The 25,944-nt window shown below is 38.5% G+C and overlaps 1 pseudogene; it reads right to left on the bottom strand.

Moving 5' to 3' along the window:
- Positions 1-5,825: 5,825 nt before the first annotated feature.
- Positions 5,826-7,445, bottom strand: LOC102258563 (annotated as a pseudogene).
- Between the last annotated feature and the right edge of the window lie 18,499 nt (positions 7,446-25,944).

Raw genomic sequence — 25,944 nt, forward strand, 5'->3', positions numbered from 1 at the left:
TGGGGAAGGATTTCATAATGACTAGGTTTCCATCCTACAATGTGTAAGAAACAGGAAATTCAAAAGAAGGCTTTCTGGAGAAAGGATGATAAATTCAATTTAGACATCAATAGAGGGGAAAGGGGAGTTGAGTAGGAGTGTGGTGTTATCTTGACCTGGACTCACAGGAAAGAAAAAGAGCATTTTCCATACCATGGTTGCAGGTCACTGAAGGAAATCTGCAAAGGAATCTAAACTTAACTACAACTTTTGGAAGCCCAGAGAAAATACCTGGATTAGTGTTTTTATGATACAAGTAACTTCCCATTAACAGCCTGGCTTTCCAAAAACAAAAACAAAAATATGAAAATGAGACATAGTTAATTTACTGTAACATCATTTAAATTAAAAGGACTAATGGCATTATTGCTCATGCAAAACTTGAATAGGTTACCATCACCCGTTTTACTAGTTTCATTTCTAAATATCACCATCATTTATCTTTAAATATCAATAAGGAAAAAATGCTTTTATGATTTTCATAGCATAAAAGAGATACTAGTAGCTTCATTTAATAAGTAAGGAAACTGAATCTCATCTAATGTAAAATATATTTTTATTTATTTCAGAGAGGAAGGGAGAGGGAGAGAGAGAGAGAAACATCAATGATGAGAGAGAATCATTGATTGGTGCCTCCTGCAGGGCCCCGATTGGGAATGGAGCCCACAACCTGGGCATGTGCCCTGACTAGGAATCAAACCATGACCTCCTAGTTCATAGTTCCACGTTCAACCACTGATCCATGCCGGCTGGGCTGAATCTCATCTAATTTAAATAATGTCTGTGAGGACTGGGGCCAAAAAAAGGTAAAGTAAAAACTAAAGAGGGGGATTGTAAATTGACTTCAATGTTGACCCATATTATTTCCTATACATTCATTTTTGGTAGACATTTAATAATTATTTGTGGAAAAAAAAATAAAGAAGTTAACCTCTCTGCCCATTACATCAAAGCAGATGCAATCTCAAGGAGAAGGCTCCTGGAGTCAGAAAAGTGTTAAAATATTGCCTTTATCAAAAGCTTTTGTACTAGGATGCTTGGCAAACATCACAAGTATTCCTTGTCCATCAAAATCACAAATGCCATTCAGGCAGGAATAGTGGATGATATTACCAGGAGTCTAACATAAGCTCAAAACAGAAGAAAAGAAAAGGGGGTGCACAACTGTGCCTCTGCTCCTCAGGAGTAATAGCTCTTTTGAGTTTTTATCATAGATTATTCCTAGGAGGTAGGTAGGGAAATAAAAGTGTCATTATTCTTGTTTTACTTAAAAGAAAACAAAAATCCGAAAAGGATTTACCTAAAATCACACAGTCCATTAAGGAACAAAGAGGACTCAATTGCTTTTTGCTATCCTTTCCAATAGGTTATGCTAGCACCTATTATATAAGTGTGAACAATTAAATTGGAGAATGGCTCAAAAGCAAAGGAAATCTCCTTTAATTTGCTGCTCTAGCTATAAAAATAAAACCATGTTGGAGCTTCACTATAATGTGACTCACCTTGGCGCAGAACTTAATACACTAAGTTCATCTTTAGAATTAACTTCAGGAGCTTGTCCACCAGAATTCTTAGGAAGCTGCTCAAAATATGAATTTTACTCACCTTTGAAATTAAGCCCAGAAAACGGCCACAGAGAGAAGTAGCAACTCTTTAAAGAAGCGAGTATTCAATACTTCTGCTATTTTTCCAAACCTGCATACAGAACTCAAACTTTTTGTCATCGCCCTTCTGATATTACCGAATATCAAATATTATCACACATTATTTACAGATGTAGTCACATCTGTAAAATTGGAAAATAATATTTGGCCTCATAGGGTTATTATGAGGATTAAATAAATTGATATTTTAAAGCACTTAAATATAAGTGTTTGTTAAATTTAAAAAAATAAAAGTGTATTTTCTTCCATGCTGTGCTTTTAGTGTTTCTAACTGTAAAATGTGCCTCTTTGCAGACTTGGGTTGCTTTTTAACAACTGAAAGGGAAAGGGAAACACTGAGAAACAAAAGTATTTTTAACAAAGGTCCCTTAAGGATCTGATCCTACGAAAAATAAAATGCTTTCTTGTGCTGAACAGATTTTTTTTTTGACACAAAAGTGGAAGAAACTATTTTCTCTATAAAATTCCAGGAATGTAAATGAACATAATGAGTAATTAACTGGGATTTCTAATTAAATGTATACAGAGCACCGAATGCCCCTTTCCTTTTTTTTTTTTTTTTTTTGTCATCCAGTAGCATTTCCAAGAAGTCAAGAAGTGACATCCCCTTACACAGGGGTCTAAATGCAAATTAATTATAATTCTGATGGCCTTGAATCTAAGTAGAAAGTGACACAAAAGTGTGAAGTTTCCTTGAATGTCCCTGAGGGTTTAGAGGTGTAGAAGTAGTGAATGTATATAAATAGTACAAGAAGGTTGCTGCATCCCATTTTCCTAAATTAGAAATTGACAGGACAAACCCAAGAAGTAGCCCTTGGCTCTAGTTGATATTCAAGGTATATGGTGAGCTAAGTAGGCATGACTCAGAGCTAAAAAAATAAATGACTAGAATATATTCAGATAAGGAAGTGAGTAAAAAAGCAAATCTTCCTACTTGAAAACTTGGTCCACTCAGGTTGCTATTACAAAATACCTCAGACTGAACGGCTTATAAAGAACAGAAATTTACTTCTCACAGTCTGGGGGCTGGAAGTCTGAGATCAAGGTGCCACCATGGCCAGGTGAGCGCCCTCTTCGGGATACACATTTCTCAGTGCCTTCACATGAAGGGATGGCTGTGATCTCTTTTTGTAAAGGCACTACTCCCATTCATGAAGGCTCCACTCCCATGACCTAAGCATCTCTCAAAGGACCCACCTCCTAATACATCATCTTTGGGGTTAACATTTCAACATATGAATTATAAATGACTAGAATATATTCAGATAAGGAAGTGAGTAAAAAAGCAAATCTTCCTACTTGAAAACTTGGTCCACTCAGGTTGCTATTACAAAATACCTCAGACTGAACGGCTTATAAAGAACAGAAATTTACTTCTCACAGTCTGGGGGCTGGAAGTCTGAGATCAAGGTGCCACCATGGCCAGGTGAGCACCCTCTTCGGGATACACATTTCTCAGTGCCTTCACATGAAGGGATGGCTGTGATCTCTTTTTGTAAAGGCACTACTCCCATTCATGAAGGCTCCACTCCCATGACCTAAGCATCTCTCAAAGGACCCACCTCCTAATACATCATCTTTGGGGTTAACATTTCAACATATGAATTTGGCGGGGATACAGACACTCAGACCATAGCACTCAATCCAAAGTAAAATATTAATTTAAATTATGGTTTAAGTTTCATTTAGATTCTAAGTGGCTGAACCATGCATGCTACATAAAGATTGTCCTACATATAAAGGGCTGTTACCCTCCCAATCACACTACTTCCTGAACAGGAAAAAGAATAGTATCAGGAAAGGAACATAACTAAGACTAAGTTACCCAGACCAAAAAGCAAGTAGAATGGGTTCAATTTATAGTTTCATTTCCTTTCTAACCATCAAATTAGGGATCTGAAAAAGCTACTTTTAAGTTACAAATTGAACCTTTCCTACCTCGGTGTGCATCATGCCTATGAACCTCACAGTTTTAGCATTAAGAGGTCCCAATTAATAGGATACTGCTGAAGATGCAGCAGAAACCAATGCCAATGCTGACTTAAGGAACTCTTTAAAATACCATCCCCACAGAATATCTTGAGATACTGCACGACAGTCATTAAAATGTTGTGGGAAATAGTTCAGGTTTTGAATTCACACTAACCTGGATTCAAACACTGACTCATTTAATTGCTTGTAACTTTGGGAACATCTTTGAACATGGTTAGCCACCGCTTCCTCACCTGTAAAATGTGAGTAATTATATCAACCACATTACTTTGTAGGAATACATAAGATAATTTATGTGAAGCATTCATAAGGTAAACATTCAATAAAATGGAAGGTATTGTTATTGACCTAAAAAAGGAACAATCCAATGTCCTTTAACTGTAATAGTCTCATGGCAATGTGTATGAAATGATAAAAGCATTTCATAGATTCTGTTGAAATTAAAGTGTTTCTCCTCTTTAATTAAAGGGAGATTAGATAAAACCCTAGATTACGGACTCCTACCTCCAGATATCTGTGTTTAATACCTGCAAAAACTTCTAGTAAAAATTTCTTACCAATTTTGCTGAACATGTTATTACAAAGCAATGACTTCACTATACTTCTAAAGCTCTTTTAAAAAATATTTCCCTAAAATTTTATTCCAACTTATTCACCTCACTGTTAATAAAGTATACAGTTAATTCTGTGATAGTATTACTAGGCCTGCCCATTGCTGACACCCAAAAGTTAGATTACTCTTTTCGAAGCATACCGAACTCCCAATACTTGCAAAATTATTGCATGCACCATTTCCCATCAATCTTTTAAGCCTAAACTTCCATTATTAATCTATATCAATGGATGTTAAAATGAAGTCATTTTAACAAATTATGACTTTACAAGTCAAAATATCATTAGTTAATATTAGACTAGAGTGTTTTACAAACATTACATTACATATTACCTTGCAATTTGAAACATTACATTTCATATTTGTGTGCGTTGATTTTAGATAACTGAAACGTCACAGAATTTAACATCAAATAAAATATAAAAATTTTAATTTTGTACATTGGTTCCAACTAACTCTATTTAACAATCTATAAGGCTCATGTCATAGTTCACACCAAAAATATCTACAAAACTATCTATCCAGTCTTATTCAGATCTTGTGATGGTTTTCTTAAGGTGGAAGTCTAAGAAAATGCTTTCTAGATTCTACTTCCAGATCTTAAATGGAAAACTCATTTTGGCTGATCAAACTATGTAAAAACTTGGGTATCACCTTTTTCTTTTCATTAAACAGATTTTTTTAAAGGAAAAGAATCCTTATAACATGAAGTCAGGTTGTCAGTCTTTCAGTTACATTTATAACACCGAAGCATCAGAAGTAACCTAGTGTCTTGGCCCTGTCCTTGTTTTTAAAATGTTTAAGAACAGCTAGAAAAAAAAATGGTTTATTTATTATTCAGAATAAGGTACAAAGGGTTGCAGCAACAAGCTTCCTCATACAGGGGTTCCAGTAACTTCTCAGTTTTTCAGCCTAGTCCAGCATGAACAGATTCAGGAACAGACCTAGAGCTACACTCAGAGCTGCAAACACACCAGGCCACCCCTCCCAGGCCTGCTCAGGGCCAGCCTCTCTGTTCAGGGTCTTCGCAATCACTCCTCACTGCTGCCTGGATTTAAGCCACATTCCAGTTTCCAGAACCAGTTACCATCCCAACTCTTCTCTTCAGAATGTACAAAGTTTAGAAAAGAACACGTTTGTCTTGCCATTTTCAAACAGGGTTTGTGTATATCACATGTAAGAGCACATTCCTTGAACTAGAAACTTTTTTCAAAAACCACAGGTACTTTCAGTAACCTTGTTTGTTGGAAGCATAACACATTCAAAAAATTAAAATTGAAAACTAGCATCTCTGCTCCTTTCTGTCAGAATCACACGACTCATCAAACCACATATAAAAACTAAGCTTCAAGCATACTAATGGCCAGAGGGATAGGAAGTTTTGCAGAGCCATTAACATCATGGAATACAGTAAGCATTGGCTAGACTCAATAGGAAGCTAAGAGACTTTCCCAAGAACATGTCAGTTTTCCAGGCTCCATGTCAGTCACATAAAATTTTAAGCAACATGTAACCCTTTAGTATTGTCTCCAGGCATCCCATTCTAATCGTTCCCATACATACCCAACCCCACGCGGCCCACACGGGTCTTCCCTGCACAGAAGTTCTTCATGCCCCCCATTGCTGATGACAGCTGCTCTGGTTTTGCTGCCATGCCCTGGAGTCTTGGCACTTTCCTAGAAGGACAGGGAACATGTTCAGCTACTGGGCTTGAATGCACATTCCTATTCCTCCATCCAAAGTGTCGTCATTTGGAGAGGGTGGCCAGGCATAAATTCTCCTGTGCTTTTCATCCATTCTAACCAGGTACCATGGTCTTTCAAAGAGTAAACCTATTGAACTCTGGGGACTACAGTTGACCAGGTGACGAGTGTCCCCTCCACCTTCATGCTTTCAGCAAAGACAGTTCTTGAGTCAAGCCTTGATTTAAGAGCACAAAGACTTGCTATTATTTTCTCAAGAGCAGGCCCTGGTGTGGCATCTTGTATAACTTTAAGGGAGTGGAAGGTGGCAGCCAAACCAGCACCATGAGAGGACATGCTGACCCTCTTTCCTGCCAGCTGAGGCAAGTCCTGGGCTAGAACAGAAGTAAGGCAGCCACCCATGGAGGATATGCACATATCTCCATTTTTATTTGATACAAGCAAAGACGCCTCTGTTTTCTGATTAAAAGTTCAGAACTAGCCTTCATAAATGCCTTTTGCACATCTCTTATCAAAGTAGGCATCTTCTAATTTAATACCCCCAAGGGCTTCTAGGCCACTCTAGATACTGTTTTTATCTCTGTGCTGGTCATTCAGCATCATCTGAGCTAGAGATTTCTGAGCCAGTTTACAATAGGATGAGGGGAAGATCATGAAGCTAAAATCATTCAAAGCAAAATCTTTATCATGTCCCTCTTTCTGCCACTGGGCACAGATCTTTTGGGGGTAGACAGAGTAGCAGTGGTCTAATGCACTGAGGTAGCACTAGAGGGAGAGTTTCCCTTCTACTATGGGATATTCAGAAAGCATATCAGGCTTGTGAAGTCATAGGCATGTTGTATGTGTGTCTCATGAAGTCCTCATCCACAAATGAAAGGAGCATTTGGCCCAATGAGCAGAGCAATGGCTGACTCCACCTATAGATTGAGAATTTCCTGTGACATATACAGCAATATCTCCTGCAACTACCAGATCAGACCGTCCATCCCAAGAGCTGGACTCGATCTATTTCACAGCATTGAAGACAGTGGCTGTTCCTCCGTAGCAGGCATTTGTGGTGTCTACTCCTTCTATATCTGTATTCCAAGACTCCTGAAAAAGCTGTCAAATTAGTCTTCACCAACTTTGATTTGTCAATTATTGTCTCTGTTCCAACTTCTAACCACCCAATGCAATAATTAGAAAGGCTGTTTATCTCCATAAGATTCTGAACTACAGTCATGCAAAGAGAGTTGATATCTTCTCTATCCATGCAGAAGCCCATCCTGGTCTCGTCCAAGCCAATAGTATACTTTCCAGCACCTACACCATCCATCATATTCTTCCAACTCTGCTTGATCAACATATTGAGAAGGAAAATAAATCTCAAAGGCATAACTTCTCACATCTTTTTGGCCAGAAGGCTTCTGCATTCAAGGGAAGTGACCCAGGCATGGTGAAAGACAGAGAACATCAGTCTCCAAGTCTGTCACTGTTTCCTCCTTCAGGCACCAAAGGTGTTGATGCAAGAGAGGAAAAATGCTTTTCTATTACCATTTTAATTACAAGTCACTTCCCTTCTTATGTGAATATAATTAGGTTTAAGTTCAGGAAGCAATGATTTCCTTTTTCTTTATCACATAGGCTTTTTAGTTTAGGTCAGGTTATCTAGTTTTGGGAAAGCAGAAGGCCGGCATGGTAGGGTATTACTTCCCTTTGGCTGAAGTAATATTCTCAATGGGTAAATTACATATATACCCAAGGGCACCATGTCTTCAAGTTCAGTTGGCACAATGCAGCAACCTTTGTTTGGTTTTGTTGTTCTGTTGTTTTTGAGGTGAGTAACTATGCTGCAGACTTTTCTATTGGAAACTGAATTAGAAACCTAATTTCTATGTATGATGTTGGCTTAATTAGAACACTGTCCATAACAGTTTGACATTTAAAGTCCACAGAAATAGCTTTTAAAGAACAACTTCACAATTTCTCCAAGGCAAATGTGGAGTCTGGAATAAACTTTAAATTGCATATAATTTATCTGACCTAACAATTTTAATTGTCACAAGGAATTTCATCATGATGTTGGCTCTCCATCCATCTATGTTATCTCATGTCTCAAATGGACAGAAAGCTAAACAAGGGGCAGCGAATTAAAAGTATCACCCTCTTTACCTCTGTATTTCTTCCTAATTAAGAAGTATGTTAATTGAAATCAGCGTGACACAGACCCTGTGCAGAAATCTCCCGAGTACTGTAATTGGTGTGTGGAGCTGTCGCCCCAGGGTCATTTACTAGAGTGATTCCCACCTGGGTTGGGAGTGACTGAAAATCTTCCCCTAAAAAGCAACTTCAAGCTTATAAAACAGGATTGCCAGTGGAAAAGCAAATATATCCACATCTAAATTAGATTTTCTTTAAACATTTACGGAGAAAGTATTTGAGATCAGATGCCTTTACTAATCAGTTCACCTCAGTGGTTCTTTCCCCATGCAATTTCCCTTAACTCAGTTTGATCACATCTAGACTTTTTAATGGCTTTACATCGCCTACAGAAAAAAGAAGAATATTTCAAGACTTTAGCACCAGGCTCCACCTTCCTTATTCCTCCCCTTACACCACAGTACATCTCCACCAAACTCTATTCTTCATACCCACACTCCCTGGGCCTTCCCCACCAAATAGGTATGTTCATATTGTTACATTCACTGGACAACTTTTCTGCTTTCTTTTTTCCTCTGGAATAACAAAGGCTTACCAAATCCAACTGAACTTTTCCTACAAGACCCAGCCCAAATACCATGTCCTCCAATTATTTCTTTAATGTTCCCCTTGGCTGAAAATCTAAATTTCAAATTTAATATACTCTTGTCTTGGTTTAACAATATCAAAATCTCTGATAAAGGAATTCTTTTGTCTTGTCTAATTTAATGCAGTGAATATCAGCTTACTCCAAGCAAGGCAAAATGTTAGGGATTAAAGTTATAAAGATGTATGATGTAATACTTATCCCCAGAGATTCCATAAAAATGACAAATTTAAACAAATTAATATAGAAATATCACATGCAGATTTAAATAGGGTATATAAACAAAATTATGAGGGTTTTAAAGATTGGAGAAGAAAGATGCCGACCTTATCTGTTTGAGCTGCTAAAACAAAATACCAGAGAATGAGTGGCTTATAAACAGTAAATATTCATTTCCCACAGTTCCGGAGGCTGGGAAGTCCCAGATGATGGCACAGGGTCTGGTGAGATTTGGTGTGTGGTGAGAATCCATCGCCTGGAGCTACCTTTTCCCTGAGTCGTCACATAGTGGAAGGGGAAGGCTTGGTCTCTAAAGTCTCTTTTATAACAGCACTAATCTTATTAATGAGGGCTCTACCCTCATGACCTAAGCACGTCCCAAAGGCTCCACCACCTCACACCATCACATTGGGCATTAGTTTCAACATATAAATTTTGGGCGGACACAAACATCCAGTCCATTGCTGTGCCGAGCCAGCTCAGCCAAGGGTTCCGCAAGCCTGAGGGAGGACCGCGAAGGATGAAGAAAAGACAGACCAAGTGAATAAGCTGGGTCTAGGTGGATCTTCCTGTGCCTGCCCGAGGCCACAGAGAGAGATCCAGAGGCAAGCTGAGCCTTTATTTTATAGTCAGAGGTAAACAAGGTGGTGGTCACCATAGTTACAATGTTCTTGTGAGTTTCACTTGTTTTGGCAGCACTTGCTGCACCTCCCACAGCCCATTAGCTACCTAGGAAGGATCTAGGGAGCATCATAGGGTCAAGCCTAATTATGCTAAGAGGACTGTGCCCTCTAAGCTGGGACTTGTTTGTGCCTTTGCCAACAGGTGAGTCGGGGGCTTAACCCTATAGCCGCGCCCTACACATTGCAGATGACTTCCCTGAGAATTTGTGGAATTTAAAATAGAATTTGGATATAGGGAAAATGAGTCCAGACAGCGGTAGCGGTAGAGAATTCCATGCAGAAAAGAACAAAGGCAAAAACACTGAGGCAAAACATTTTCCACAATTATTCGTTTGCCAGAAATATAAGATGCAAATGGCTTATAATCATCATAATAATACCTAATATCTGTTGAGCAGTGCCCATATGCTGGGCATTGTTGTAAGAAATTAACATGTCTTAAATGAATTTAATTTTTATAAGAGCTTATGAGTTCAGGACTGTATTTCCTTTTTTTCCTTTTCTTATTAAATGTATTGGGGTGACACTAGTTAATATATTTCCTTTTAATAGATGGGAAATTGAGGAAAATTGGATAGATAAGAGAATTACAATATAGAAGTTGGAACCAGGTTGAAAACGGTGGAGGAGGTAATGCCTGACCCTATTTGTAGAAAATTGGAATGCATTAGGTAGAGGACGATGTAGATCATAAAGAATACAATTGAGGGGGACACCATGGTAAAGGCATGTGAAGTGTGTGTACATGTGTGATGAGGTGAGGGAAAACTGTAAGAAGCTTACTTTGTTGGAGAGTGCCATGTAAATGAGTTGCACAGTGCAACAAACAGATCATGAAAAGCTTGCGTGCAAGACTGAAGGCCTTTCTTCTCTAAGGACTCTTGAGAGCTTTGGAACACTGGAATTATGGGCAGATTTCCATTTTAAAAAGATCACCTTCCAGATCTGTGGAGGGTGGCTTTGAAGAGCATTAGTGTGAAGGCAAGGAGACCAGATAGCAGACCATTGGCTTTAAAGTCCCAGCAAAAGATTTTGAGACACAGACCTAAACCAGTCATTGCAGATAAGGAGAGGAATGAAAATGTGGCAGAATGTACGACCAAAAGTGACTGCTACAACTCTCATCCCACAGCCTGAAGTCCCTGCGAGACTCGGAGACTCCTTCCATCAAGAGGTGGGTCAATATTTCCTCCCCTTGTAATTACAGAGAAGTGACACTTTGGACCTCTGAGGTTAGGTCATAAAATGTGATGCAGTTTCCATCTGACCCACTTAGGATACTTGTTTTCAGAGCCCATCTGACATCCTGTGAGGAAGCCCAAACCCTCACCAAATGGAGAAGCACACAGGAAAGTCACCTGTAAGTGCTAGCTGACAGCCCAGCTGAGGTCCCAGCCAATCACACACCATCAACTGCCAGACATGTGAGTAAAGATGCCTGGTGATGATCCCAAACCCCATCTTGAAGTCTTCCCAGCTGAGGCCCAGACATCATGAAGCAAAGATTAGCTCTCCCACTGTTGTTATTTTAGCCTGCTGGGTTTGGGCATAATTTGTTACTAAAACAGGAGGGAATTGATAAATATTTGAAAATATAGTCATAAGTATTTGGTGAGTTCTAAAAACTATAGCTTGACTGGCTGAAGGCTCTCTGGTTAGCAGAGGACTGGGGTCAGGGAAGCAAGGGATTTAAAATGGATGTCTTCAAGTATTTATCAAGTTGAACTCAATAAAGTGGCCCAAGAAGAAATTTAAGTACTCTGGTCTCTCTTTAAAAATGTAAGAACTTAGCCCAGCTGGCATGGCTCAGTGGTTGAGCAAGAACCTATGAACTAGGTGGTCACGGTTCGATTCCCAGTAGGGCACATGCCCGGGTTGCTGTCACAATCCCCAATGTGGGGCATGCAGGAGGCAGCCAATCAATGATTGATGTTTCTATCTCATCATTGATGTTTTTATCTCTCTCTCCCTTCCTCTCTGAAATAAATAAAAATATATTTTAAAAAATAATAAAATATAAGACATTATATTTTAATATATACATATATACATACATACAAATGTAGGTATATATATACATATATATACATATTTATTATGTAAAATGGAATTTACATAATAAATTCCATTTTAATCTAAGCAAGTATCTGGCATGTTCCAAAGCAGCATTCAGGAAATTATCATTTCAGGCAGGTAACACAATTTCTTCCCTAGAAAACCTCAAATATTTGAAAATATTTGGAATTTAATTTGGCCAATTTGAAGGAAGAATATCTCTTGCTTTATTTTTCCAATTTTTCATGAATCCTACACATTGTGTATTTATACATCATGTTTTGAAATAATCTGTCCAGATTTGCTGTAGTCAGACTTTTTAAATATATGATGCAGTAGGACGATGGCTGGATACCTGGCAGTTTTTGAAAAGTTATTCCTTTGGATGGAAATCTTAAACAAACAAAGCCAACTGCTAAAGAAAAAAACACTTTTTAAAATAAGGGACTTCAGAAATCTATACATATTATCTATATGTTTAGGGGTTTGGGATGGGAAGGAGGATTTAGTTCTGCTAGATGATTTATCTTCTTTCATCAAAATGTAACATCATTTCCCCCTTCAGGAAATTTAAAAAAATTAAAGAGTATATTTTTCCTTGTTGTCAACCTTCCTTCATGTGATATCCAGCACATGACAAGATCTGACTGAATTCTCAGAATTCTCCCTGCACAATTAATCTAACTGAAACCACATGTAAAAAGAAACATGGAGGCAGCGTAACCTAAAGATCCATGACATCATTCTCTGTTTGATTCTTACATGTCCTCTCATGTCCCCAAGTCTGGCTTACATGATTGACTGTTAAAGCTGCACTTAGTAATCAATGATTGCTGATAATTACCGTGTAACAAAATGGACACATACTTAGCAAACACAGATGATGTACTTGTTCATTTCAATAAGCCTCCTGAGAATGTGATAATTGGACAATAGTAAGGAATTACAGATATCCTATATAATAAAAGCCTAATATGCTAAGTGTCTGGTCAGCTGTTCAACCAATCGAAGCATAACATGCTAAGGCCGCTCAACCACTCGCTATGACATGCATTGACCACCAGGGGACAGACACTCCAACCAGTAGGTTAGCTTGCTGCTGGGGTACGGCTGATCAGGACTGAGTGAGAAGGGATGGACATACCCTAGAGTCCTCCCGTGATCCCTCCCTGGCTGGCCAACCTCCCACATCCCTCCCTGGCCCTGATCATGCTTCAGTGGGGTCCCTCGGCCTGGCCAGTGCCCTCTTGCAATCCAAGACCCCTTGGGGATGTTGGAGAGCCGGTTTCAACCCAATACCACAGGCCAGGTGGAGGGACTCCCGCTGGTGCACAAATTTGTGCACTGGGCCTGTAGTCTTAAATAATAAGGAAAAGCAAAATGTCTAAGACTTAGAGCATTATCATCACAGTCTCTGGGCCTCACTCTCCCAAATGTCCCCCTTCTCTAAAACTATCTCTAAACAAATTCACTGGCATGATTTGGAGATTAAGTTGACCAGATGTTTTTATGAGTTAACTCATAAAAATGTTTAAACTAGTAGAGATATATACTAAGAGTAAGGTCATTATATACCATACTAGGGCCCAGTGCACGATATTCGTGTAGGGGGTTGGGGGGGTTGTCCCTCAGCCCGGCCTGCACCCTCTCCAATCCAGGACCCCTCAGGGGATGTCTGACTGCCGGTTTAGGCCCCATCCCTGTGGGATGGGGCCTAATCTGGCAGTTGAACATCCCTCTTGCAATCCGGGACTGCTGGCTCCTAACCGCTCACCTGCCTGTCTGCCTGATTGCCCCTAACCACTCTGCCTGCCTGCTTGATGCCCCTAACTGCTCCCCTGCCTGCCTGATCACCCCTAACCACCTCTACCTGCCTGCCTAATGGCCCCTAACCACCTCTGCCTACCTGCCTGATCACCTTAACTGCTCTCCCCTGTTGGCCTGATCCCCCTAACTGCTCTCCCCTACTGGCCTGATCCCCCTAACTGCTCTCCCCTGCCAGCCTGATCCCCCTAACTGCTCTCCTTTGCCTGCCTCATCACCCCTAACTGCCCTCCCCTGCTGGCCTTATTGCCCCTAACTGCCTCTGCCTCAGCCCCACCCCCATGGCTTTGTCTGGAAGATGTCCGGTCTAATTAGTATATTACCCTTTTATTAATATAGATTCAAAAAATTGTTTTAATCATGTATATATTTATATAGGAAGACCAATATACGCATACTGTGTTTATCAGAAGCTATCCTCTAATTTTTTTAATATATGATAAAAGTATGGGTTACTGTAGTTTATATCTGCATGCTTACTTAAAACCTTCAACAGCACACTTTGTAAAAGTAATTGATGACCAATATTATGTAATGTAACAGGAAACACTTCTTTTTTCCTACACTAAATGGACAATTTAGAGCATACATATGGATTTGGATTATTTCCAATAAATGCTGCATCATGCAGGAAGAAAAATGGGCTTGCATTAAGCATATTTTGGTCATTGGTAATGCAACCCCCAGCTCCCCTGGGTGTTCAACTCCTGAGGGATCATCTTCCAAACCCATGATGATTTCACTAGCTCCAATGCACTGGTTTTACATAATTAAGTTTTAAGGTAAATTTAATGAAAGGCTCAAGAGTCTCAGAAAATAGGTGCTATTACTGCAAACATGGTAGCAAAAAATGAACATCTACATGTTATATTTTTCTACTTATAGCCAGATTGAATGTGTTCTTAAAGCAAATATGTATACACTTCGTTCCACAGAAAGTGACCTCTCTCGTAAATAAAAGAAAACAAGAAAGAAAGGAAGGAAGGAAGAACTGGGAAGAAAAAAATAAAATGTATTAGCTTCCAAACACAGTTAAAACCACAATTTACATTGGGAAACACAGTTGAAATCACAGCTTATTTTGGAGGTTTTACACATACATAGATTTAATCTAATATTTCTTCTTTCCTTTTGTTAGAGAAAAGAATTGGAACTATAGTTTAAACTCTTATAAACGGTTCAAGTGGCTTAACTATACTGTCCAAAAAATGTTATAAGTAAACTTTTTTTGGAGAATTCCATGTAAAAGGCCTGAGTTAAGAATTGCATTCTTATTACATTCATTCATTCAATACTATGCTAAGCAAAGGTTACAAAAACCAATCATGACTCTCTGCATTATAATATAACTAGAGGCCCAGTGCACGGGATTCATGCACTGGTCGGAGGCATAGCCTGCGGGAATCGGCCTGCTGTGGGAGCACTGCTGATCCAGGTGAGCCGAACGGCTGTGAACCCACCCTCTGAGCAGCTGCTCCTGGTGCGCATCTTCGCCGGGCCTAGGGACAATAGCACTGAGAGGCAGCGGCCACGAACCCACCTCCCAGCCTCTGGACTCAGCTCTGTGAGCCTGGTGGCAGTGCTGCACAGCCTTCAGGCATCTAGAGGAGGCAGCAGGAAGCGAGGAGGAGGAGCCGGGGGCAAGGAGGCAACAATTGCAGCCAGGGTTCCTGCTGCTCAGCATGGGGTTTCCAGCAGCAGCAGCTGCTCATCACAGTCAGCCCAGCGGCACTCCCACTGTGGTAGCTCACTGAACAACGGAAGGGCACCTCCTGTGTTGAGCGTCTTCCCCCTAGTGGTCAGTGCGCATCGTAGCAACTGGTCGACCAGTTCTAGTCGTTCTGCAGTTCAGTCACTGGGCTTTTATTATATAGGATAGTGTTATTTGAGGGAGTACAAATGAGTAGAATTCCATTTTTGCCCTTGAAGAGAATTATTTGATGAGCTTAAACACAGCTCCATCGTCAGTGGCTGCCTTCCAGTGTTTCCATTGCCCATGTCATCAGCCAAAGATTAACTAGGATAAAGACATAGTGGCAACTCTGTCCAAAGTTTTCAAAATGTGTATGTAAAAGCAAATGAAATAGCTTGCAATGTGACCTGCATTTAGTAGCTTGCTTACAAAGGACAGAAAATGGAAAATGAATAGTGTATTAGTTTCCTAGGACTGTAATAACAAAATACCAAAAAAACGAATGGTTTAAACAAACAGAGATTTGGTCTCTCACAATTCTGGAGTCTGGAACTCTGAAACTGAGGTGTCGGTGAAGCCTTGCTCTCTCTGAAATTTGCAGGGAAGAATCCTTCCTTGCCTCTTCCTAGCCTCTGAGGCAGCTGTCAATCAATCCTTGGCAGATGCTCCACTCCAATTTCTGCCTCAGTTGTCACAGGCCATTCTCCTTGTGTGTCTCTGTGTCTTCACTCATGTTTCACATGATGTTTTCCTCTCTTTAAGGATACTTGTCAAATTGAATTAGGGCCCATCCTAATGACCCCATCTTAACTTGATTAAATCTATTTTCAAATAAAGTCCCATTTACAGGTACTGGGGATTAGGAGGAAAATATCTTTTTTAGAAGACACAATTCAACCTGTAACAAACTAATTTTTCAGTGAAGAAACTTGGCAAACATAATGTTAACCAAGCCATTAATGTTAATATCACTAGTGCTAGGTCATGCTGATGTTGACAGGACTCAGACACCCTTACCTCAAAATATGGTGCTTTAGCATGCATGCTGGTTATTTTAAGCTGAATTAGGCTGAAGGAATTTGAGAAATGACAGGTACAGGAAGGATTCCTTGATCAACCCCTGAGGCAGGTCATAAAACCCTGGTGTGAAAGGTATCCTCTCTATACTCAGAGCAAAAGGAACATCTTTTTCTCTGAAGACGGAGGGACACCAAGAGGAATCTAAATGAACAGGCCTCACTAAATTCCCCTAATTTACCAAATTTAGCTCATACTCTGTTTGCCCTTTCACATTTGCCCACAACTTTCCATTCTTCATCAGAACTAGCATAAAAACACTTGGATTTAACCTTTCTTCAGATCTTCATTTCCTTATGAAGGCTCTCCAGTCAGGTAAACATATATTCAATAAATGTGAATGCTTTTTCCTTGTTAATCTTAATCTAGCTTTTGTTACAGAGACCCATCCAAGAATCTAAGATAATATCATGCACCCTGATAAAATGTAATAAGAAAAGACACTTCAGCCCTAGCCGATTTGGCTCAGTGGATAGAGCATCGGCCTGTGAACTGAAAGGTCCCAGGTTCGATTCCAGTCAAGGGCGCTTGCCCGGGTTGTGGGCTCAATCCCCAGTGGGGGACTTGCAGGAGGCAGCCAATCCATGACTCTCTCTCATCATTGATGTTTCTCTCTCTCTTCCTCTTCCTTCCTCTCTAAAATCAATAAAAATATATTTTAATAAAAGGCACTTCACATCTCTGGCATTCTTCACAGCAACCATAACCCTAAGCCAATCATGGAAAATACCTCTTCTGAATCAAAGTGAGGAGCGTTCTGTAAAATACTTGACCACTTCTCTTCCCAGCTGTGCTAAGCAAAGCTTACAAAAACAGATCATAGGCATGGAAAAACAGAAAAAACTTAGAAACCATTGCAGACCAGAAGAGACTAAGGATACATGAACACTAAACACTGGGAATCTTGGATTGGATCCTGCAACAGAAAAAGGACATCTGTGGGGAAACCAGTGAAATCCAAGTAAAGTCTATAGTATAGTTAATATCAATGGTATTAGCTTTACTTAGTTTTAATAAAAATGCACCATAGGAAATGATAACATCATAGGGATGGGATGAAAGGTATGTGAACCCTCTGCACTATGTCCACAACTTTAATGTAAATCTAAGTTTTACAAATGTTTAACAATTTACTTTAAAAAGTAAAGTAAATAATAATGATATTTATGTTCTTTTCATTAGATGAGAAGCAATCAACTTATAAAAAAGGTATTTTCTAGTTAGTGTGATGGAGGATATTTAGTCCCTCTTTAGACAATGGAGATGCTTCCTTTCATAAGGGAAGCAAACTTGAGATAGCAGTAAGATTATAATGTGCAAATACTTTTCATAGCATATATATTCAAAGGAAGCATGCACTGGTAGTTAAAAACAGTGGGCAAACCATAGGTTTGGGAGCCAGAGTGCCATCTCTGGATTATTCATTCCACATTATAGGCCATGTAACTTTTCATGTGGGCTATTTTACTATCATGTATAAGACTGGAATAGAATATGGCTGCCTATATGGTAGAGACAGGGTGAAGATGAAAGAAAATGTATGTCAATGCCAACAATACTAGTATAATAGATGCTCTCCATTTTTATCATTATTTGTAGAGAGAGAAAGGAAGGAAAAAATCATATTATGACACTGACGCATTGGCAACAATATTCTTAACCTTTCAATTCAATGTTGATGAGCCAGGAATGATGACAGAGTCAAGAGGCAAGAATCTAGACACTTCCTTTCAGAGTGACAATAATTGAGCCACTAATGACCTTTGCAAACAATTACTTATCCATCTAGCTTCCTCCCTGACATTTCCATATTTTCCCACAGAATATCATGAGAATTATCATACATTACATTTTGAAGTACAGATACACTCTCTAATGTCCAAAAAGAAAGCAAAATGAAGATTTTAATTTTGTGCCAACAGTAATAGTTTCCCATGACCAATGTTAGTTTTCATAGTTCCTCACAAACTATTTGTATTGATACATTCTAATACCTTTGTCAGGATGGATGTCAAAAATCAAATAGCAGGTGGGAAAGGAACAGAAGTTATTTTGATTATTTCTATCATGAATAATAACTTGAATAGCATCAAAACATTAAAAGGTCAAAGCCACATCAATTATGCACTTAAATTAATGTATAGATAAGCCTTCACTGAATTTAAAGAGAGAGTGTAATAGGGGGGGGGGGCTAGATCACTGGACTGGAGATCATACAGCCATGTTGAAACTACTTGTTCATCTTGCACACTCACTTTTTCTGAGTCCTCTGTATAGACACATCTTTGCCCTTTTCCCCTTAAGCACTTAGTGGTAGTTGATACCTCATCATTCTCCAAGTTTCATCTCAGGGATTTCATTATTAAGGACAGGTTTCCTGCGCAATCAGACTTTACTCTGTCCAGATTCCTTTGTCAACTGTGAGCTCCTTGCAGGTGGAGGCTGTTTCATCTCTAAGCCTCAGGACCCAGCACTGGCACATAGCAGGCAACAGATTCATCTTGATCAACCTAAACTGAAACTTCGTGAACTGGTAAACACCAAGCACTGATTCTTGATTATTGGAGAATTTTATTCTACCTTGCCAATATTTCTTTTTATGATTTTTTTGTTCCTCTATTATAATCTCATTGCTCTCTCTTCCTTTTATTCTCCCAAGCATTATAGATAACTTTGACCCAATATGAGACTATGTAAGATATCTTCCCCATGCTAAATATATATATCAAGTAGGTATCCATTTAAGTATGTCTTCTCTCTGCTCATTGCACATCCATTATAACAAAATAAACTTAACCAACACAATTATTTCCGTCTTCCAAGATTGTTCCAACAACGTATGGTTAACCTCACTATCATAAATGTATCTCCAAATAGATGTGCAATGAAGTATTTATAGGAAAAATGTACAGACATGTGTAGCCGAGGAACTATGTAGCTCATAATCCACATGAGCCCAAGCTTTCTACACTGAGCTCTTCCAGACTCTCAAAGGAAATAGAAGGGGGTAGAGAAAACCAGAAGGAGGTCAGCCTTTTTAAGAATCCAGTGGGTCATGGATGTGCTGGCCTTCCTGTAATGACATATTCTTAGTTTGAAAAGAGATAGGAGCACTGAGTAATTTGCAAATGAATGCATCTGCAGATGAATGAATGCATCAAACACAATGGAAGCATTGTATCCAAGATTATACCATATTGCTCTTTGCATCCACTTCCAAAGAATTTGTTTCTCCACCATCTGTATTAGTTTTATTCCACTATCAGATACAAAGTCCAGAAAATGCAAGCCACTAAGAATATCTTGTGAAAGAAGCTGTGTGAACAGTTATTATGCTTGTGTTACTTCCTTAATATCCTTTATTAATGAAAAAGAAGAAAATGACATCAGAAGCAGCACTTAAAATTCAGAGTGGAGAGGCTTCTGGCCTCTCCTGAGTAGCTTTCCCCCTCCTAATCTCTTTATTCTCTTCTTCTTTGCTATGTAATAATGTGTTTTGGGCTAAAGGAAAGCTAAATTCTCACATCCAGTTCTGAGGGGAAAAGATTACTTTTAAGGGAGTAAATGGAAAACTTCTAATCTTGATTTTTCAATGAATTTTTATAAGTATGATCTAACAACACCATTTTAATATTAACATATATGATCCTAAATATATTTTACTCCAATAAATCACTTTCCTCCTCATAACTTTTTTATTTATAAGCAATTAAACTTCACTGTAATTTGATAAATAAATGTGTTTCTTTTATTATACAGATCTAAGTTGACAATTGTATGTCAAAACTAGCCCTAGAAGTGAACTAAAATAAGACTGAATTCCAGTCTGTTTCGCACAGTTGGGCCCAGATGAACTATATCAGCAAAACAGGAGGAAAGCACCGTTCAATGCCATCATGCCTCTTGTTTGCAGAGCTTGTTATGTTTGTTCGCTGCAGAACAATGGGTCTTAACTCAGCAATCTCCTGGGCTTCAAATCCTGAACTTATATCCTGGGCCCGAAGGTAAATTTTGTATGACATCTGTGTATTTTTGTAATTAGAGCCACTGCATCTGCAACACATACTTTTCCCTTTGAAATGTGTCTTCAGAGGAATAAATAATACACTGAAGTTAAACAAAGTACTCAAGCATGTGTTGCTGTTGCTTTGATAAAATTCCTGCAGGAGTCTGGAAAACGGACTTGACCAATTTATCACACTATCCAAATGAGTCCAAGAAAAGGCTGAATTTCTAGCAAATCTTTAAACTTTTCAAAGGGTTTGATTATTCCTAATCAATGTTTCAAATATTTCCAGTGTCATTCATTTATTATTTAATCCTTCCTTCCTGGATGTTAAGAGAATGATTAGGCAGTGTTCTAACCAACACAAAGCTATGGTGATCATACTATCCAAATAGTGTGATCAAGATCATTCACAGAAGGATGATTTATGAAAACATCATCACCATCTATTTATCCAAGAGAAGTTTACATTTCTTGGTTATGGTACAACATGCACTCTTGCAATGGACAACGTGTGATCTTTCCTGTTGACAGGTATATTTTCAATGATTTAATAAGTTATTTATAATCTATATGTTACAATTTGGGTACAGGACATTTCTCAAAATTGTCCCAATTTTCTGAAACTTAAATGACTTACACAAACAATAATAACAAAAATAGAAAATGCAAGTAAATATTTTCTGCATTAATCTCAGTTAAGATTTTTTCCCCCTAAAATTCAGTTCAAAGGAGATCGCATTTGTAAATTTCAACAACTCCTTAAGAGTGCACAATTCTAATTACGTGGAGGGAAAACAACCTGACAAAATTGTGATTTATCTTTGCTCAATTACCAATGTGGCATGACTTACTTTGTCTAAATTAAGCGATTATGACATAATGGCTGAAGAAAAAGCTACAATGGAAAAATCATCCATTCCTGCTAATTTGTAAATATGGGAACACTTATAAATGTACCCAATATACAATGTTCTAAATCTGTCAAGAAAAAAAAATTGACAAAATTATGACTTAATTTTAAAATAATGACATATACCTGGCAAGAACCAGCAGCTTACAGAAATAAATATGTGATTAGACAGTCCGCTAGTTTAACTCAATTAAAAGAAACCATACTTTGAATATTATTATGATAAGCAACTTTTAAAAAATAGTGTATTTTTACTGCATTAATAAAATCCTTTCTTAAGATGACCAAATTTCCACTTTTTGTTGGCAAAAGGAATTATATAAATTTACTTAGGAAATCATGGGCCATGTGAAAAACATATAATTTTTAAAGTAGTAAACTATAAAGAGAAAAAGGGGGGAAATCATCAATATAAATATTAGTTTTTTTTACTTTTTCCTCCCATGAATGTCATAAAAATAATGTCTAAAGGACTTGTATGCATGCATATAAGCCTAACCAATGGACACAGACAACAGGGGGGTAAAGGCATGAGTGCGGGGAGGTGAGGGGCAATGGGGCAATAAGGACACATATATAGTACCTCAATCAATCAATCAATCAATCAATAAAAAGTGAGAAATTAAACCAAAAAATAAAGGTTAAATTTGCCTGAACACTTAGACATTATTTTAAAAGTGAGTTAAAGGTTGATGTTTAAGGTAAAATGAATTACCTCTTTCATTAATACTCAAATATTCTTTTACTAACTGCTGTGAAATGAAATTAAATATTTAGAAGCAAACCCTTCCTTAGTTTACAAATATCAAAAAGTTAAATTTGCTCTGGATTTTGAAAAATGAAAAATAGTACCCTTGTATTTCTAACAGATATTCTTTACGCGGGGATGTGATAATCCAACGGAACCACTGCTGGACTGCACACGGGAGCCATGGCAATAGACATGCCCACTACTGAGGAGAATCCGTGTTTCCTCCCTGCATAAAGCATCCAGGATGCTGGGACTCGCCAACACCCAGAACGAGACCCAGGGACCCATCTCTCCCCATCGGCTCTCACCCAGAGGGCAAGCCTGGTGTTGGGAGGACCCAAGTATCCACTTGATTTTCAACTCCTCAGTGAAAATTTCATTGTCATCTGTGCTCCTTTTATATTAGTTCATGTCATGTAAGGAATTATCCTTTTAATGGTTCTATGTTCTTTAAAAGTCATCACATCCTAATTTTGCATGTCCTGCCTTGAATTTTTAACTCTCATTCCTATTTTTAATGTCCTTATTGTTTCTTATTTATTATAAAGTTTTCTACTTTAATGTAATGGTAATACTTTCTGCTGTCTAGTCCTTATTTTAAATGTTATTTTATTTTCACTTTGACTTTATGTAAGTATGGCCAGCGGAAAGCAGAGGGACACAGGGCTCCACTGTTTGGAGCATCTCTGACAGTGCTTCTCAGTCTATCAATGGGAAGGACCAGGTTCCCCCACCCCCAATGTGTGCATATTCATACTTTTGTAAATGTGAGAAAAATGAATTTCTGGGAAAACAAAATTAAAAAATAAAGGGCATACATGCACAATGCAAGCTTAAACATATTATTAGACTTAATGGATTTTAAATTACTCCTTCAAATTGTTTTAAAAGGGTCTGGACACTAACTCCAAGTTTCTGGACATGTCATGTCATGGTCTGGTGCAGGCTTATGATTACAGCACCAGAGCTGTGGACGCTTTGTCTTAACTGGCCTTTCCTCGGGCAAGTCTTCCCTGCGCTGCGGACGAGGTCCGATTTCCTGCCATAAGCTCTCCTAGTTCTCCTTATTTCTCCATCGCACAAAATAATTGATAATGTATTATTTGACTAGTCCTTTAACCTGTGTCTGCCTTGCCCAGAGGACACAAGTGGTTGATGTTGTTTACACAGAAGCAAACAGAGGTGGATTTACTTTGAAGCTAATGAAATGTCAGACAGGCCCTTTGAGTGGTGTTAGTTGTGGTGTTGCAGTGTTCCAGGTGAGAAGGGAACAGGCTGCCATCGATACGTATTACTCTAGAAACATTTTTGGCAAATTGCCTAAAGGGATCTTAGACAAAAGAGACCTGAGACTTGAATATAATGTGATTTTTTTTCCATCATAAATAAGTAATCACTTTGGCACCTAATTTTATATTTGCTGTTTTACGCTCTTGTTTTCTTAAAGTGGGTCCTCAAATTGCGTTAACTTTCAAAACGCACAAATTCTGGATCTGCCTTGTGCTGAACGCTTTGTCCCCAACAGCGAGCACAGCGCCATGCCTGAAGTAGATAGTACATGATACCACTGGCTGAATTAGAAGTGAATAAATTATCAATTAAGTGGTTTAGAACTCCTCAGCAATATTCCTGAGAATATTCACAAGGACCCTAATTAGTCTTCTAGAAACTCTTTTACACTAGCCTACTTTCAATAAAGGTATTATGTGTAGAATCTGTCTTTAATTTATATAAGATTCAATAGGATTTTATTTTAATTTTATTTTTAAATATATTTTTATTAATTTCAGAGAGGAAGAGAAAGATAGGAACATCAATGATGAGAGAGAATCATTGATCAGCTGCCTCCTGCACATCCCTTACCGGGGATCAAGCCCACAACTCCAGCACAGGTCAATGCTCAACCACTGAGCCACACTGGCTGGGCACAAGATTCAGTAGAATTTTAAAGCAGAGTGTTTCAAACTGTGGAGTGTGACCTCTCAGTAGTTTTTCAAAATCAATTTTGTAGGTTATTGAATCAGAGTTTAATTTTTACGGTGGAACAGAATGGAAAAGACGGAACAGAATGAAACAAAATAAATGGAATGGAATGAAAAATATCAAAAGTGCATCACAAAAAGTAAGGTTGAGTATTGTTTTAAAACCTTTTGTGTCACTGGTTATATATGTGCATGCACTAGCTTGCTACATAAAAATTACTTTTCACTTTGGAAAAAAAACTATAAATTTAAAGTACAGGACTGCCCTGCAGCCTTCTCTGATTAAAAGGGGTGGTGGTTGTTTACAAGTAAGAATGTACCTAAGAGTTTTCTTTTTTGGTGGTCACTTGCTCTATTTTGTGTTCTATATTTTGCACATACCCTTAGTTGAATCATCCAGATACATATAAATCAGTAACTTAAGTTTTTAAGATTTCTGAGAGAAGATACTAAGCTTTTTCCACATCCTTAACAACAAACTTTCCATAAGATGCTCTTGAAATGTTCCAAGATCTCTTGTACTCCATTTCCTTATCTCCTAAAAAAATAAATCAGTTTGCCATGGTGCCAAGTTAGAGTTCATTCTCTGTTCATTGTCTCGCTGTATGTACTTGACCTGTGATGTCAGCAGCCGCAGTGGTCTACACTAATACCCACACAGTAACAACTCCTGAACCTTATCTCCAGCCTTGGGTACTCTCCTGAGTTCCTGATCCTGTAACAACTAACTGCCTGCCAGGCACATCCACTGGCCACAGGCACCTCCAGAAACAGAATGATTACCTTTCCCAAATAAAATGTATTGTTTCTCCTCTTCTTTCTACACTGATTAATAGTCCCATTAGGCACTGAGTAGTATAATATAGTTACATAGGAGCCTTTCTAATATCCTCCATCATCCCTAGTCAATAGCAATGATTGCCTGTTATAAATTCTTATCTTTTCCCAAATCTCTCCAGCCCATGATTGTTTCTATCTTGGTCCCTGGCCTGGGCTATGGCATCAGTCTTCTAACTGGTCTGTCACCATGGCTCTCACTCCTCCCCCATCTTTTTTTCCATGGACTCCAGATGATCTTTTCAAAATACAAACTTGATCATGTTACACTCCTGTGTAAAATCTTCACACTGATTGATTGTTTGTTTCCAGAGAGACCAAGCTCTGCAGTAAGTGAGTGACTCTAAGAGAAACTCACCTGATGCAAGTCATCTGGTAACCCAATGATAAAATAGAAGAAAGCTCAACAAATTCTCATCATTACAGTGCAGGGTGGTGGGAACACACAAAGATAGGCTCAGTATAATCTGTCGTCCAGAATAAGATCTCTTATGACCTAAGTTGACCTTCAATAAACCCGCTTAATACAGTCAGGAACCATGGGAGTGAAACTACTGAGAACATCAGATTTTCTAACTGGATATTTCAAATGTCAGCAGTTTAATCTTCTCTCTAAGTTTTATCATGGTCCTTATCAAATCTGACAGGAATAAAGAAATACTAGCAGAGAGGAATGGTGAAACCCATTCTATGCCAATGATTAAGCGCCTTCTGAACAGTAAACTTAGGGATGTTTAAATGAAAACTTCATGAGTTTTTACTTCTAATTTGGTTCCTTTGTGAGAAAAAATAATCATCTGGTCATTAAATAAAGGTTTTATGAATATCAACTATATACCTCATGTATCATTAGGTACTAGAAGCTTATAAATTGAATGTCACCACCCCTGCCATCCCTACCTTCACAAGAGTCACTTTCAGTCATCAAGACAGTGACATAGATGCTTCCTGACTGCAGTCCCCTCACAAGACTAACTAGCAGCTGTCCGTAGACAAGATAAACTGAATCTCTTTTCTCGAACACAAGGAATATTCAAGAGGTGAGATCATATGTTAGGACACAAGACAAGTCTCAATAATTCAAGAAGATGGAAATTATATCAAGTAT

The sequence above is a fragment of the Myotis brandtii genome, unplaced genomic scaffold (assembly GCF_000412655.1).
Source record: "Myotis brandtii unplaced genomic scaffold, ASM41265v1 scaffold115, whole genome shotgun sequence".
Taxonomy (NCBI): domain Eukaryota; kingdom Metazoa; phylum Chordata; class Mammalia; order Chiroptera; family Vespertilionidae; genus Myotis; species Myotis brandtii.